This window comes from Nannospalax galili, unplaced genomic scaffold (assembly GCF_000622305.1).
Source record: "Nannospalax galili isolate Female #2095 unplaced genomic scaffold, S.galili_v1.0 scaffold288, whole genome shotgun sequence".
NCBI classification, from domain to species: Eukaryota; Metazoa; Chordata; class Mammalia; order Rodentia; family Spalacidae; genus Nannospalax; species Nannospalax galili.
In genome coordinates, this window is record NW_008357996.1 from 486,428 (window position 1) to 503,709 (window position 17,282).

A 17,282-nucleotide genomic window follows, 5' to 3' on the forward strand; every position below is an offset into this window, starting at 1 on the left:
TGCTGCTCTTCTCTTTTCCCTAACTTTCCTTTCTTTTCTTACTTGTGTATGTGCAGGTACGTGTGTATGTATGTGTGTCTGTGTGTGTGTGTGTCTGTGTGTTCATGTATGATGTGTGTGTTCATGTGTGTGGGTGCTGGCACAAGCACATGCTATGATACTCATGTGGAGTTCAGAGAGACAGTCTCTGTTGTTAGCTGCTGTGTGTGCTAGCCTAGCTGGCCTGTGAGCTCCCTGGGCTTCTCGTTGTTGTAGGCTCTCTGAATTACAGATGGTGTGGCTATGCCCGGTTTTATGTGGATTCTGTGGATTCAAACTCAGTCCTCATGCTTGCACGGCAAGTGCTTACATGCTGAGCACTGAGCCATCTCCCAAGCCCCCCAAGCTTTTTGGGTGGTTTTTCATTCCAAATCCATACTAGCAAGGGTCAGGACAGAGGCTATTTTACTGTGTTGTGGGAGTTACTGAAGGGATCCTTCATCCGTGGATGTCAAGTGTTGTCTATTAAATAATACTACTTTAAAAACGTGTAGAGGGGCTATTGAAATGAATGAAATTAATTACAAGCATTTTGTCTTGATATCTCTAAGGATACAAAAAATTATTATCGTGTCCGTGTGTGAGTGTGTGCATGCGTGTGTGTGTGTGTGTGTGTGTGTGTATAACTTTTAGACCTTGAAAGTAAAAAAGGTATGTAGTGAATGAATGGAGTGGGACTAGGTGCCAAGGCTCCAGCTTCTGTCCCACACTTCCCTGTAGGACTGCATACCCTACATGCCCTGTGTCCCAGTGTCTGCTGCAGACCACTCTTAGCACTTGTCATGATAATGTTAGAAACACTGGCAGCATGAGGCCCAGAACATGTGGCCTCTTCCTGTCCATGTTCTGAGGTGCATGAGGGACCCACTAGAGTGAGTCACTATGAGCTAAGGGTGAGCAGTATAGTGCCCCAGAGATTCAAGGTTATTATTAGAGAGGGCTTTCAGCCCTGGCTCAGACAGCAATGGAAAGGAACTAGCCGCTGAATGTAGTGACTAATTCTGGCGAGGATGCCCAGGTTTCACTCTTAACTGAGCGTTTCAGCCTCTTCTCTGGTGGAGGAGCCCTGTCCAGTGGGTTGCCTGGATTAAACATCAAAGAGCCACCTCTGGAATCTGTTTCCTGGTTTGCCTGTCCTCTCATCTCTTGTCTCCAGGGTGGAAACAGTGCTTATAAGGGAATACTCTAAATTTGAAAAGGATCTTCTAGTGAATGGGCTTGGTGCAGGGGTAGGGGGCTTGTTGAGTTTTTTACTTCCTTCTTCATTTGAGCCTGAGTTTTCTTCAATGTTTCTATCTCTTTTGTGAATTCAGTCAGAAGTGTATCCCTATCTCTTTTAGTTCCTTGATTTTTTTTTTTTTTGTTTGTGTGTTCTTTAATTTTGTTGAATTCCTTGATCATGTTTATGATTGTTCTTTTAAATTCTGTGTCCTGGGTTGTCTCTATGGGGTTCTCCTTGCAGAACTCTTCTGCAGGACTGGTGGAGTGTGGTGGGAACATGCTGTTTGGTATTCCATATTGTTATTTTTCCATTGTGATTTTGACATGTGGATTTCTTTTGTTGCTTGTGATTCCGGTATGAAACTCAAGCCTTCTTTTGTTGAGTTGAAATTTGCTTCTGTTTGTATTATTGGTGTGCTTTGGTTGTTTTCTTATTGAATATGTAAAGCTGGTTGGTCTAGGCTTCGGGTTCTGTCAGATTTTATTTTAGAGGGAACTGATGACTTCATATTGGCTACTCAGGAGCTCCCACAGAGGCCCACGTCAGTCAGGCGCACTCAGGCTTCCCTCTAATGTTTGCACCCATACTAGCGGGTACTCACAGCATAATTTGGTAAGTTCACTAGGGGAGGCCCGGTTTGGTACTCTCAGGCAGTCTGTTAAGGTCTCAGCCCCTGCCCTACTCTAGGGCAGAGAGGTCTACCCCTGGAGTCATGCAAAGGGCCTCAAGTAATCCCAGTTAAGGTAGTTGGGTATGCTCATCACCATGCAGAGGCCCTTTGCAGGCACTCTCAGGCTGTCTGCTAAGATTTTTGCTTTTGCTTTTTCAAATAGCACACTTAGCAAGAAGAGTAGAGGCTCTTTTTTTTTTTTTTTTTGTCTTTTTGAGACAAGGTCTCACGGGGCTGGCCTGGAACTCACTATGTAGACCAGGCTGGCCTTGAACTCCCAGGGATCCACCTGCCTCTGCCTCCTGAGTGCCCAGCTGAGCATAGAGGCCCTTAGCAAGAGAGAAGGAACTAAAATAATTCCATCATTACACCTAGATGCTTTTGCCTGGGTTTTAGGTACCTATAGGCTACTTAAAACCAGGTCAAAATGTTATTGGATGTCATCGTGTTAATTTTTAAAAATGATGTGTATTTATTTTTATTTTATGTATATGAGTGCTTTGCCTGCATGTATGCAAATACACCATGTGCATGGAATGCCTGCAGAAACCAGAAGAGGGCATCAGATTCCCTGGATCTGGAGTTAGAGACAGTTGTTAGCTGCCATGTGAGTGCCAGGAACTGAACCCAGGTCTTCTACAAGAGCAGCAAGTGCTCTTTACCACTAAACATCTTTCCAGCCCTCTGTAGTGTGAATTTTTGGCTATTATAACTGCTGTGATTTGAATATGTACTCCAAACTTCCTGGGTAGACACAATGTAATAGTGCTGCAAGTTTGAGCCTGATAAGAGGTTTTTATGTTGGGAGGGCCATGTTCCATGCATGGACAAATGTTATTACCATGATAGTAGATTGGTTATCTCAAGAGTATGTTTTGGGCTGGGGACATAGCTCAGTTGGTAAAGTGCCTGCCCCACAAGCATGAGGACCTGAGATAGATTTCCAACACCCATGTAAAAAGCCATGTGTGTTACAATAGATTTATAATACCAGTTCTGGGAAGGTGGAGATAGGCAGATCCCTTGGACTCATAGGCCAGCCAGTCCAGCCTAATAGGTGAACCCTAAGTCCTGGTGAGAGACCCTGTTTCAAAAATCAAGGTGATTGTTTTTTGAGGAATAACATGGGAGGCTGAGCTCTAGCCTTTACATGTGAGTGCACCCACCCACACCTACACATCATTTACAGAGTGGGTTTTGTTGCCCGGGTGATACCAGCCTTCTCTTACTCTTTTACTCCTTCTGGCCATTCCTCCTTCTGCCATGGGATGCTATGACATGAAGACCCTCTCCAGATATGAACCTCATGGCCATGAATTCCACAGCCTCCAGAACCATAAGGATTAAAAAAAAAAAAATCCATAATAGTTTCAAGCCTTGTTTTAGCAACACAAAAGGAATGAGGATAGTAACTAAAAAAATAAAAACGACAATCTTTGTCTCTAGTGTGATTGCAAAACAGTCTGGATGGCTTGCTTTTGCTCACTGATGTGGTCAAGATGCATTTCAAGAGTGTGAGGGAAGGGCTAGGGATTGAGACACACTGACTATAACTCTCTACCTTTTATCTTTTTTTCTGGCCACTGAATGACTTGATTCAGTTCAGCAAATGAGTAGATTCTCACGAGAAAGGCAAAAAAGTGATGAGGCACTGGAAGGGGAGAACAAAGGAACTTAGACTTCACATCTACTCAAGAGGAAGTAGTCCAGCCTTCTTCCCAGGTCTGCAGAATGTCTGCTTCATCCCTGGCTCCTCAGCTGCTAGGAACAGTGTAAGGAGAGATTGATTGTTTCTGGTAACAAATGTGCTACAGGAAATAGACTTGCAGAATGTGTCAGGGAAGACTCCTGGGTCCACAGAAACCAATGCTGGCCCTACCCAGACTTGTGTAGTAGGTAGCACCAGAGATCAGTGTGGCATTAGCCCTGAATGCAGGACTGATGTTTGGGTGCGGACTTTTCAAAGCAAAGATGTATTTATAGAAGATGGCCCTGGATCCAGGACTTCTGTCTTGCTTGTCAGGCCCCACCCCTTGCTAAGCTCTTGGCTTGGCATCTTAAACTAGAGCTGAGAATAATTCTCAGAATAACTTTGCCACTGGCATGAATCTTTTTAAAAAATATTTTATTGTGATATATAAAATGTATAGGTAGATTTTTTTTTTTTTTAAATAGGGTCTCCCTGTAGCCTCAGCTGGCTATGTAGAACTGGCCTTGATCTCACAAAGTGCTGGTATTAAAGGTGTGTACCACCACACCCAACCATAGGTAGATTTTTAAAGCACAGTACTGTGGTAGACCCTTATAGTCCCATGTAGTTAGGAGGCTGGAGGAAGAGGATCACTTGAGCTTAGGAGTTCAAGTCCAGCCTGGGCAACACAGTGAGTACCTTTCTAAAAATAAGTTGAGGAGAGAGGGGTTAATACTAAGGAATAAAATGAGCACTCATGAGTTCACTCCCTCCCCTCCCCTAAGAGGTGACCATCATGTCACTGTTTTACCCAATTTCTATGTTTCTCATTTTTATTTACCTTCATTCCTAAGTAATATGTGCTTTTTAAAAACCAAAACTGATGATTGCAGTTCAGAACCATCTATTTTTAAATTAAAAGACTACTTTATTTTCATAGAGTTCAGATTATTTCTGTTTTATAAATGGAAAATAATATCATACCTTAGATGTGAAGAAATAGTAACACTTAAAAAATAGCATACCTATTTAGATTATTATTGGGAAAAGTCTCTTAGTTTTTGAGTGAAATAGGATCTGAGAATAGAAGTTTAGGGAAACAAAATTAAGCCAGGTGTAGTGGTGCACACCACTCCCCAGCACTTGGGAGGCAGAGGTGGATCTCTGTGACTCTGAGGCCAGTTTGAGGTCCATGTAGCAAGTTCCAGGCCAGCCAAGGCTACAAAGTGAGACTCTAAGCAAACCACAAAATTAGGGGGCTGGAGACATGGTTCAGCAGGTGGCTCAGAACCAGCTCTAACTCCAGTTCCAGAGGATCTGACACCCTCTTCTGGCCTCTGTAGACACCTGCATACATGTGGTACACATATAAACAAGCAGGCATACACATGTACATGAAATAAAAATAAATCTTTAAAAGAAGGAAACAGAATTATGTTTCAAATTCACTAAAATATGTCATGTCCATAAAATATTTAGTTAATAGTTTCTGAGAAGTAATTTTCATACAAGAACAAATGATAACTGTGCATATTCTATATGTGTTTTTATTATTATTACCGTTATTAGTCTTGAAACATCTGGTGTTGAGCTTCACCTTAGGTTTGTAAGAGAAAGTCCTTGCTGAAGTTGTTCAGAGAAGATGTGGCCAACAGGAGAACCACATTCTCTATGGCACCAGCTGCAAGAAACCAGTGTCCTCTGCTCATGTGTATCACTTTATAGAATGAGTTATCACTCATAGCTCCACTCACAAAAAAGTTGGAGGAATTGAGAGAATTATAGAAAAGGATTTCTGGAATATGGTAATGTAAGGGTCCTTACACTGTGAAGTATGGGTAGAAACTTTGGGCTAAGAGCTCTTTAACAGTAAATGCATAATTGATTCTCTTTTCCTTTGGGAAGAAAAGGTCTGTTTTCTTTGATGGCTTCTTCAGTTGAGGAGTGTCTCAGTATTGGAAGGAAGGGAAGCGAGTAGGAAGCTCTGTGCCTTGGGTATCCCAGTGTGGTGCCTTGACTGTGCTGTGGGTGGTCTATAGCTTTTGCATTTTTCTCTGAAATCTCCATCTCCCTCTCATGAGCCAGAGTAACTAGATGTGAAAATGGAGGGGAAAAATTATTGGAATGGTTGCTGTAGTTTCAAAACAAATGACCTCACTGTCTGAATTCTACTTTATGCACAAGAAAACTTAACTTTGCCTTATAACAAATAATAGATCTTTGGGGAAACAGATCCAAATCCTCATTAGTGTGTATTTGGGGGAGGAGGAGGGCTGAAGCTAACTCTACAAGCAGAATATAACCAAAAGAACATAACTGTGTTATGCCAAATTGATAGTTATTGCCAGAGATACAGCAATTAAAAATGACAGCCACTTCTTCAGAGTAGGCAAGTGCTCACGATTTATGGAAGCCGACTTCATGTGAAGTTTATTCAGGCCTATTCCAGCAGTGCAAGAGAATTGTCCAATTTTCTTTCTGCAGAACGCCTCAGGTTTATCTTGTCCGTGCTCCTCATCTCATGCATGAGCTGTATGGAGGTCCATGCGTTAGGCATGATCTGCCCAAGATTTCATTGATTTGTCAGGACCAGGTTCAGCTAGAACCTTGGGGAGAGACAACCATTTACAGGATTATGCTCAAACATATAATTAGATGAAGATTTAATTTAAGAACCCAAACCATAATCAGAAGCCTCATGTTCTAGAGAACGAGCATTTTGGTAATCTACTTCATTTCACTAAAATGAACGTGACAGGAATCAGTCTGCTATCCTTTAAAATGCCTTCATTTCTGATTCTAGGCATTTCCTAGACTCTGGTCCATTGGCCTTACATTAGTTACTTTTATGTCTCTGTGAACAGTACCAGACAGAAACAAGGGAGGAAAGATTTCTTTTGGCTCATAGTTTTAGAGGGTTTCAGTCTGTCATGGTGGAAGAAGGCATGATGTAATTCCTGGTGGTGGGAGTGTATGGTAGAGGCTCTTTACTTCATGATGGACCAGGAAGCAGAAAGTGTTATACTAGGGACAAATATAGCCTTCAAAGACTTTCTCCCCTAGTGACCTAGTTCTGATAGCTAACGCCCCACCCCCCATCCCCAGGGTTCCACAGCCTTCCAAAATATTTTGCACCACAAACTGGGAGATGAAGAATCAAAGTATGAGCCTTTGGGGGCCATCTCAAATCAGGCTGTCACAGATCTGCCTGTCTCATGTACAGGAAAGGCATATTCCCTCTCATTTTATGTTCTTTACATCTCAAAAATTAAGATTTGTGTTTTGCATCCTTAGGTTTTTAGATTCTCTTCCTCCTTGTAGACACAAACAGCTCTGTTTCTTCTTGAATTGTGTTTTTGAGGAAGACCAGGACTCAGTTTGACTGTTCTTTCAGGATTAAGGAGAGAGAACTTGCGGAGTGGTTAAGATTTGAAACTACAGACTTCCCTGTCTCCTTCCCTGTCCAGAATCAGACAGAACAAGAATAACACTTATTTAGACACTGGGGTTTATTAGGAGGGTAATTTACAGGTAGAAGCCAAGCTCTATGCTGCTGGTTATGTGATTCTGAAATTCCTGGTCTTGCCATTACAAGGCCTGTCTGAATTCTGATTGAACAGAGCACCTGGTTTCCAAGGGCCCTTGCAGCTTTCAGTCTAGGCTCAGAGAGGCTGTACTTGATCTGCAGCTGGTGAATGGAATCTGTTTCTCAAACTGAAGGAGTTTTCTAGGTGTGAGGCCATGAGTCTCTTCATAATCTGAAACCCATCAGGAGTGTTCAGTGTTGTGGGGATGTTGCTTCCCTGCTGTGATAGTCTTGACTGTCAGTTTGAGAAGATGTAGTATTACCATGGAAACAAGCATCTAGGCATGTCTGTGAGGGCATTTCTAGATTGGGTTAACTGAGGGAGGAAGACCCACACTAAATGTAGGTGATACCATTTCGTGGGCTTGGCGTCTGAACTGAATAAAAGGGAAGCTAAACACCATTTCTCTCTCTGCTTTATTTCTTTTCTTGTCTTTGACTTTTGGAGATAGGGTCCCTCTGTAGCCCCAGTGAGTCCCTGGACCTCACTATGAAGATCAGGCTGGCTTTAATCTCACAGAACTCTGCCTGCCTCTGCTTCCTGAGTGCTGGAATTCAAGGTGTGCACCTCCATACCCAGCTTTCTGTCTCTGCTTTCTGATTGGATAATGTGACTGCCTGCGTCATGTTCCAGCTGTAAGGCCTTCCTTGTCCTAATGAACTGTATTCTTGACTGTATTCCTTCCTTAAGTTGGTTTTGTCAGATATTTTGTCATAGCAGCAAGTAAGTAACTAATACATTTGTTAATGAGGCCCCTGTACTGACTGGTGCTTGTGTTTCCTCCAGTGCACTGCTGCAGGTAAGACCTGGACTGGACTTGCTACTGCTTGAATACGTAGATGCCCACAAGTTCCTGGATCGGCTTGTGGAAAATTGTGAGTAATCTCCATATTGCTTTTCCACTAGCCTCTCTGAATCTGTGGGCTCTCTGTGTAAAGAGATTGTGAGCAGTAGTTACACAGTTCAGCCAAGTCTGGCTAATGAACTCATCCCTGCAGGCATAGCCAATCTGCAGCCCAGGGGGGCCTAGTGTCCCAGGGTTGCTACAAATTCAGCTTAACACAAATTATGAGTTACTGGGGCTGGAGAGATGGCTCAGTGGTTAAGAGCACTGAGTGCTCTTTCTTGCAGAGGACCCGGGTTTGATTCCCAGCACCCACATGGTGGCTATGAGCCATACTTAACTCCGGTTCCAGGGGAATCCAAAACCCTCTTCTGATCTCCGTGGCATTGCACGACACGGGTGCACTCACATACATGCAGGCAATATACTCACACACATAAAATAAAAATAAATAAAATATTAAAAAAACATGAGTTACTTAAAACATTATAAAGCTCTTTTTGTCATACACACACACACACACACACACACACACACACACACAATATGTATCTGTAGGATTGACTTTTACAATACAGACATGATTGGGATCAATGACTTTTACATTACCTGGCAACCAGAAAGTTATAAATAAGCTCTCTGAGCCATGTGCTCCTCTTGTGACACTAACACCTGATGTTACTCCCTCTGGCCTTGCCCTCCCTCTCCCTCTCCCTTGCCCTCCACCCAAAATAGTGAATGAATGTGGGTGTGCATGATTAACATATCAAGACCCTGAAAGCAGCATGCTTTTCTCATTGAAAACAGTGAGAAGAATTGAGAATTCTGTCTGTTATTTTGTGTCTGACAAGATAAGGGTGGATCCTAGCTTGCACTCCCCTAATTCATGGAAATACTGAGTCCATAAAAGGATGAGTGAAGCCTGACTTGAGAGCACCTTTCCATGAAACATCTGAAGGACTGGGTTCTCAGAGTTCAGATCCACTCTGGGCCATAAAATGAAGGCCAAGACTCAGGCTGTTTCTTTTTTCATTTTCTTTCTTTTTTTAAAAAAATAATTTATTGAGAATTTCATACATGCATATAAAGTATTTTGATCAAATCCATGCCTACTCCCTCCCCTTTAGCTCCTCCCTTATCTCTTCATCTCTTTTTTTCTGATAACTTCATGTACTCTTTCTTCTTCTTTGATTGATTCATTTATTTTTATGGGGCTTTTGGCTACTCTAACATTCCCCCTCTGAAGAGATAACCCTAAAATCTTTTAAGGATTAGACACAAGCTCCCAAATACGTTCAAAATCATTGGCCTTTGGAACAGAGTATGTTGCTGAGAGGCCCAAGGACATTTTGACTTTTAGCCAAGAAACTGGCTACTTTCCTTTGGGGTCCTTTTACCCATACTACCTAGCCAATTACTAACTCCTATTCTTATCACACCATGCTCTGAAGAGGTTACCAAAATTGCCAATAGGGAATTGGGACACAGACTGCTCTGGCTTCTTCTATGCTGAACAGGGACACAGGGTGAGGCAATTGGAGTACCCTTCAGTGGGTCTATCTAAAAGATTCCCAAATTGCATAACTCTTATCTCTAGGGGAAAAGCAGGTCCTTAAATCATGAATAGGAGATATGAAGATGTAAAGGCAAGAGTAATTAGCATTACAAGTTCTAGACGGGGAACTAGAAAACAGTCAAAACAGCAATTTTCAAATGCTCATAAGAGAGTCTATTGGAATTTCTTGACACGGGCCTCCAAAAGTATCTCTCTATTGGGTTCCTCCATTTTTTTCTTGTCTTCTAAGGCTGGACTGTAGAGTGATGGATTCAGGATTTGTTTTCTGGTAGTTTGATAGCTTTTGGAGTGGTTAGAAACAGTGTCAGTTTCCTCTCAAAGGCATCTAGATAGGGGGAGAAAATAAATTTATCCATCATATTAGAACAATAGCTGGTTGTCTCCCTTAGCTACAGGTGGGCACTACTTGGTGGAGACCAAGATTTGAAGTCTTACATCTGAGTAGCACTTTCTGGTTAGGAACAAAATCATCAATGAGAAATAATTGTCTAAATAACTTTTTATATAGACTTAAGCCTAATATCTGGGAAGTATAATCCCTTGAACTCTTAAATATACTGATGACTTTCTTCTTTGGTTATACTTTCCTTTTGGGTATTTAAGACCATACAGTTGGCCCAAATAAATCAATTTATTTTTACACTTAAGGTCATTTGAGGATCTGTTCCACAGGAGTCACATGGGCTTGGGAGGAGCTCCTGGCTCCTTTCTTTTACCAGTTCCATCTATGTGAAGATAAGTCAAAGGTCCTGCTCGACCATGTCTGGCTTCACTTGGAAGCATGAATGAGATGTTTCCTCTGAGTTGACCCTTCTCTTTTTAGACTGGACACTGGTTCATGTCCATCTGTTGGAGTCTCCATGTCCTCCCTGAACAAGAGGACAGGTGACTCACCACAGTTACAGGACATTTTGAGAGATGTTCCATAGTCCCCTGGAACTTAGTCAGCCTTGGAGGGCAAGGGGCAAAAACTGTCCTTTATGTCCCTCTGACCACATTAGTATGGGCCTCAAACTATGGCTGTTAAACATCCCAATGAGGTTAGTTCCACCAGTCTGGTACTTTTAATTATCATGTGCTATGTAGATAAGGCTTGTAAAAAACCAAATATTCTCAGATAAACCTTGACTAGGTATATATTTCATTTCTTAAACTAGTTGACTAAACATAGAAAATTTAAGATTATGTGTATATTATTTTTGTCTCATCCTTTATATATCATAACAAACCTACATGGACCTTCATCTCTTGTTTAGGCTTTCTTATTTTTCTAAAATAATTTCCAATAAATTTCCATTATTTTGGAAAATATCTCCATTCTCGTATCCTTTTAACATCTTTTACATTATTTTTTTAAAAAAATAATTATGAGACATAATAACATTAACAAATAAATTTTCCATCTGTTGTGAGAATTCTTTTCCTGGGGATGCTAGGCAATGCTTATTATTCCCTTTTAAGATTCTAGTGTCAAGCCACTGTTTGATTGAAGTTTTACTGGGGAACCAATGAATTTATTGAGCTTACTTACAGAGATCACTGAGAGGTTGCTGAGGTGTATGTATGACCCGAGGGTATGCACACTGGAAAGCTTTTACCCAGCATGGGTCATGTCTCCCTCTTCCAAGCCTTCCCTAGATTGTATACTTTAGCCCTTCCCAAATCCAGGAGGCCATGTGTGATTAGGGTCAAATTACATACAGTAGGCTGGGAACAGTGGCTAGATAATGAGGTGAGGGTCCAATGACCCTGCTTGACCCTCCTTTGATGAATGAGCACAACCATCAACAAGCCCAATTGTGACCATGTTTACCAATCAGTCTCAGCTGAAGTTGTGATCATGGTAGTTATTTCATGCAGAAGGGATTGCTGTATAGCATCATCTTATTAAAAGGGCCTGGAATTTTGGTGCTAGGATCCACATATGAGGGAGAACATACGTCATTTCTTTTTCTGAGTATGTTACTTCACTTAGTATAACAGTTTCTAGATCCATCCATTTATCTGCAGATTTTATTATTTCATCTTTCTTTACTGCTGAATAGAACTCCATTGTGTAAATAGTCCACATTTTTCTTAATCACTCGTCAGTTGAGGGACACTTAGGTTGCTTCCATCTCTTAGCTATTGTGAAAAGAGTGGCTGGGGAGATGGCTCAGGGTTAAGAACACTGGTTGTTCTTGCAGAAGACCCAGGTTCAAATCCCAACACCCACATGGCAGCTAACTGTCCGTAACTCCCATTCCAGGCTGATAGCCTCTTCTGTCCATCACAGGCATTGCACGACACAGTTGCACTTACCTACATGCAGGCAATACACTCATGCACATAACATTAATAATAATAAAAAAATGTCAAAAGAGCAGCAACAAACATGGCTGTACAAGTGTCTCTACAATAGGATGAGTGTTTTGGGTATATGCCAAGGAGTGGTATAACCAGGTCATATAGTAGGTCATTTTTAGTTTTTTAAGAGTTCTCCACACTGTTTTCCATAGAGGTTGCACAAGTTTGCAATCCCACCAGCAGTGAATGAGTGTTCCCCTTTCTCTACATCCTTGCCAGCATTTGGTATCATTTGTTCTCTTGATCTTACCCTGTCTGATCGGGGTAAGGTGATACCTTCTGGTGGTTTTAATTTGCATTTTTCTAATTACTAACTATGTTGAACACTTTTTGAGATGTTTCTTAGTCATCTTTATTTCTTCCTTGAGAACTTTCTATTTACATCTTTAGCCCATCTTTTAATTGGGTCATTTTGTTTCTTGAGTCTTTCTTTTTTGAGTTCTTTATATATTCTGGATGTTAAACCTCTGTCAGATGTGTCATTGGTGAAGATTTTTTCCCATTCTGTGGGTTTTCTGTTCACTTATTTGATTGTTTCTTTTGCTTTTTAAAGCTTTTTAGTTTAATAGGTCCAACTTGTTGATTGTTGACCTTAATTCCTGAGGAACTTCTCTCCAATTTAGAAAATCTTTTCCTCCACCGATATCTAGTAAGTTACTGCTAATATTTTCCTCTAATAGTTTCAGGGTTTCCAGTTTCACATTGAGGTCTTTGATCCATTTGGAGTTGGCTTCTGTGCAAGGGAAAGATAAGGATCTAGTTTCATTCTTTTATAGGTATAGATCCAGTTTTGCCAGCACCATTTGTTGAAGATGCTGTCTTTCCTCCATTGTGTGTTCTTGGCAACTTTATCAAATATCAGGTGGCTGAAATTGCATGTACTAAGGTTTGGATCTTCAATGATGTTCCATTGATTTATGTGTCTATTTTTGTGCCAGTACCCTGCTGTTTTTATGACTATAGCTTTGTAGTATACTTTGAGATCTGCAATACCCTCAGCATTGCTCTTTGTGCTCAAGGTTGCTTTGGCTATCTGGGTTCTTTTTCTGCTTCCATATGCATTCAAGGATTTTTTTTCTAATTCTGTGAAGTATGTCATGGGGATTTTGATTGGGATTGCATTGAATGTATATATTGCTTTTGGTAGGATGGTCATTTTCACAATATTAATTCTTCCAATCCATGAACATGGGAGGTCCTTCCATCTCCTGGTGTCTTCCTCAATCTCTTTCTTTAATGATTTAAAATTTTCATTGTAGAGATCTTTGGTGTCTTTGGTCAGATTTATTCCACGATATTTTATTTTTCTTGAAGCAATTGTGAATAGGAACATTTCCCTGTATTCTTTCTCCAGTTGCTTATTATTGGTATACAGAAAGGCTACTGATTTTTGTAGATTGATTTTATAATCTGCCACTATTGTGAAAGTGTTGATCAGTTCTAGGAGTTTTCTGGTGGAACTTTTGGGATCTCTTAGGTATAGTATCGTATCATCTGCAAAAAGTGATCATTTGACCTTTTCTTTTCTGATTAGTACTCCATTAATTTCCTTCTCATGTCTTATTGCTCTGGCAAAGAGTCTCAAGCACTATGTCGAAAAGGAGTTGAGATCTTGGACATCCTTGTCTGGTTCCTGATTTTAATGGGAATGCTTCCAATTTTTCTCAATTTTGAATGATGTTGGCTGTGGATTTGTTGTATATAGTTTTAATTATGTTGAGGTATGTTCCCTCCAGTCTAGTTTCCTCTAGGACTTTGAAAATAAAAGCATGCTGAATTTTGTCAAAAGCCTTTTCTGCATCTATTGAGATGACAATGTGGTTTTTGTCTTTGAGTCTATTATATGATTGATGATGTTTATTGACTTGTATATATTGAACCATCCTTGCATCTCTGGGATAAAGCCTACTTGATCATGGTGAACAATCTTTTTGATATATGTCTGTATGCCGTTTGCAAGTATTTTGATGCAAATTTTTACATCTATGTTCATTAAGGACATGGGTCTATAGTTTTCTTTATTGGTTGTGTCTTTACCCGGTTTGGGTATTAGAGTGATGCTGTCTTCATAGAAGGAATCCGGGAATTCTCCCTCTACTTCTATCATTTTCAATAATTTAAGTAATATTGGTTGGAGGTCTTCTTAAATGTCTAGTAGAATTCTGCTGTAAATCTGTGTGGCCCTGGGCTTTTTTTAGTTGGGGGGCTTTGTATTACTGTTTCAATTTCCTTATATGTTATGGGTCTGTTTAAACTGTTGCTCTCTTCTTGGTTTAACTTTGGTGGTTCCCATGATTTTAGATATCCATCCATTTCTTTTTGATTTTCAAATCTAGTAGTGTATAGGTTTTTAAAATATTTCCTTATAATGGTCTGGATGTTTTGGGTGTCTGTTGTGGTATTTCCCCTTTCATCTCTGATTTTGTTGATTTGGATTTGCTCTTTCTTTCTTTTGGTTAATTGAGCTAAGGGTCTGTCTAGATTGTTTACCTTTTCAAAGAACCAGCTCTTAGATTCTTTGATTCTTTGTATTGTTTTCTTTGTTTCTATTTCATTAATTTCTGCTCTGGTTTTTGTTATTTCTTTTCTTCTGCTGTGTTTGGGTTTCATTTGTTCTTGCCTTTCCAGTGTCTTGAGTTGCAGTGTTAGGTCATTTATTTGGGCTCTTTCTAATTTTTTTGTTTTTTTTTTTCGTCTTTGTGAGACGGAGTCTCCCTGTAGCCTCAACTGTCCTGGAACTCACTATGTAGATCAGGCTGGCCTTGAACTCAATAGATCCACCTGCTTCTGCCTCCCAAGTGCTGGGATTAAAGGTGTGTGCCACCACGCCCGGCCTCTTCCTAATTTTTTAATGTAGGCACTTAAAGCTCTAAACTTCCCTCTGAGGACTTTTTTAAAAGTGTCCCAGAGGTTGTGTTATGTTATATTGTCCTTTTTGTTGAATTTCAGGAATCATTTTATTTCTTTTGTAATTTCTCATTTGACCCACTCATTGTTTATGAGTGTGTTGTTCAATCTCCACTAATTCATGTAGTGTCTAGGGCTTTGCATACTGTTGATTTTGAGCTTCATTGCATCGTGGTCCGATAGAGTGCATGGAATTTCAATTTTTTTGTATTCATTGAGGTTTGTTTTGTGGCCCAGTATGTGGTCAATTTTTTGAGTAAGTTCCATGGGGTACTGAGTAGAAAATGTATTCTGGGGCTGGAGAGATGGCTCAGTGGTTAAGAGCACTGACTGCTCTTGCAGAGGACCTGGGTTCGATTCCCAGCACCCACATGGCAGCTTCAAGCCGTCCTTAACTCCAGTTCCAGTGGAATCCTAATTATCTCTTCCGACTTCCATGGCATTGCATGACATGTGTACACTCACATATATGCAGGCAATACAGTCATACACATAAAATAAAAATGAAAAAATAAATAAAAAAAAGAAATTGTATTCTTTCGTGCTTGGGTGGAATATTTGAAAGATGTCTGTTAAGTCCATTTGATGTACGATACCATTTAATTCAGACATCTCTCTGTTTATTTTTTGTCCAGTTGACCTGTCTAATAGAGACAGTGGGGTATTGAAGTCCCCCACTATTACTGAGTTGAGGTTAATCTGTGTCTTAAAGTCCTGTAGTGGTGTTTTTATGAATTTGGGTGCACCAGAGTTTGGTGCATATATGTTAAGGATTGTAATATCTTCTTGGTTATCTGTTCCTTTGATCTGAATGAAGTGACCCTCTTTATCTCTTCTGACAAGTTTTCCTTTGACGTCTATTTTTGTCAGATATTAGAATTGCAACCCCTGCTTGTTTCTTAGTGCCATTTGCTTGAAGGTGAGATGGGTTTCTTTCAGACAGCAAAGAGATGGATTTTGTTTCTTAATCCATGCACTTAGCCTGTGTCTTTTGACTGGGGATTTCAGCCCATCGATTTTTAATGTTATGATTGAAAGATGTGTATTAGTTGCCATCATTTTTATTGATGTTTGCAGTCTTTGTCTAATTTTGTGTTTCCCTGCTTTTACCTTTATTTATTTTCTTTAGTTGCCCCTGGGTATAGTTGTTTCTCTCTCTGCTCTCTGTATTGCTTCAAGTATTCTTTGAAGGCCTGGTTTTGTGGACATATATTCTTTCAGGCTATTCATGTCATGGAAGGTTTTTCTTTCCCCCTCAACTATAATAGACATTTTTGCTGGGTAAAGTATTCTGGGCTGGCATCTATTGTCATGTAGAACAGGAAATACTTTGGTCCAGGCTCTTCTGGCTTTCATGGTTTGCACTGATAACGTCAGCTATAGTTCTGATGGGCTTTCCTTTGTATGTGACTTGTTTTTTTCCTTTTACTGCTTTCAGTATTCTCTCTTTGTTCTGTACGTTTGGTGTTTTTACTATGATATGTCATGGGGAGTTCCTTTTCTGATCCTGTCTATTTGGTGTTCTATGTTCTTCCTGCATTTGTATGGGGGTGTCTTTCCTTAATTTTGGGAAATTCTCTTCTATAATTCTGTTTAAGATTTGGTCAGTTACGTTAACCTGAAATTCTTCTCCTTCCTGTATTCCTATGATCCATAGATTTGGTCGTTTCATGGTGTCCCACATCTCTTGCATATTCCATTCCTGTGTTTTTTAAAAATTTTCCATAATCTTTGCTTGAGTGGTCCAATTCTTCAACTTTATCCTCCAGTGTTGATATTCTGTTTTCCATTTCATTCATTCTAGAGGTGAGGCTTTCCCCTGTTGTTTCAAGTTGGCTGATTAAGTTTTGCACTTCCTTCTTCATTTCTGCCTGAGTTTTCTCCAGTGTTTCTATCTCTTTTGTGAATTCATTTAGAAGTTTGTCCCTTATCCCTATCTTCTTTTAGTTCTTTGATTTGTTTGTGTGTTCTTTAAATTTGTTGAATTTGTTGATCATGTTTTTGATTGTTCTTTTAAATTCAGTGTCCTGTGTTATCTCTAGGGGCTTCTCCTTGTGGAACTCTTCTACAGTATTGGTGGAGTTTGATGGACACGTACTGTTTTGGCTTTCCATCTTATTCTTTCATTGTGATTTTGGCATGTGAATTTCTTTTGTTGTTTATTATCCTGATATGAGAATTAAGTTGAAGTATGCTTCTGTTTGTATTATGCTTAGATCCTTTCTTTATTGGTTATATAAAGCTGGTTTCAATCAGGTTTATTTTGGAGGGAACTCATGGCTTCAGATCAGCTCTTCAGGAGTACCCACAGAGGCCCAATTCAGGTTCCAGTCATGTACTCTCCAGCTTCCTTCACCAGGTGGAGGCAGGATCCAGGGGCTCTTGGGCAGTCCCCTGCATA

The 17,282-nt window shown here is 40.3% G+C and overlaps 1 protein-coding gene across 5 annotated transcripts in view; it reads left to right on the plus strand.

The window, feature by feature from the left end:
• Tln2 (talin 2) overlaps positions 1-17,282 on the plus strand; it is a 488,380-nt gene that overhangs the window by 74,478 nt on the left and 396,620 nt on the right. For 4 of the 5 annotated variants that reach the window (XM_008856023.3, XM_029557653.1, XM_029557654.1 and 1 more), the window contains exon 2: positions 7,995-8,083. The exons of the other annotated variant lie outside the window; for it this stretch is intronic. The gene's annotated coding sequence lies outside the window, so the exon portion shown is untranslated. The remainder of the gene's footprint in view (positions 1-7,994; positions 8,084-17,282) is intronic. 5 annotated transcript variants of the gene reach the window in all.